Consider the following 200-nt stretch of genomic DNA (forward strand, 5'->3'; position numbering starts at 1 on the left):
CCTGGTATACTTATTTTCTGATGGAGATATATATCTAAACAAAACGTATAAAGGATAGTTTTACAGATAGATCGCTGTTTAATGATCAGTAAATTTAATCGAACCATAATTGCTACAGCTAAAAGGACGATTTTAAAAACATGATGCAAGAATTTTGATATCAATAATATTATATATTCAGATGAATGACAGCATGCATA

At 28.0% G+C, this 200-nt stretch overlaps 1 protein-coding gene across 1 annotated transcript in view; it reads left to right on the forward strand.

Moving 5' to 3' along the window:
- Nucleotides 1–200, forward strand: part of LOC119587349 (GTPase-activating Rap/Ran-GAP domain-like protein 3) — a 420180-nt gene that overhangs the window by 414814 nt on the left and 5166 nt on the right. The window lies entirely within an intron of this gene.

This window comes from Penaeus monodon, chromosome 22 (assembly GCF_015228065.2).
Source record: "Penaeus monodon isolate SGIC_2016 chromosome 22, NSTDA_Pmon_1, whole genome shotgun sequence".
In the NCBI taxonomy this organism is placed as follows: domain Eukaryota; kingdom Metazoa; phylum Arthropoda; class Malacostraca; order Decapoda; family Penaeidae; genus Penaeus; species Penaeus monodon.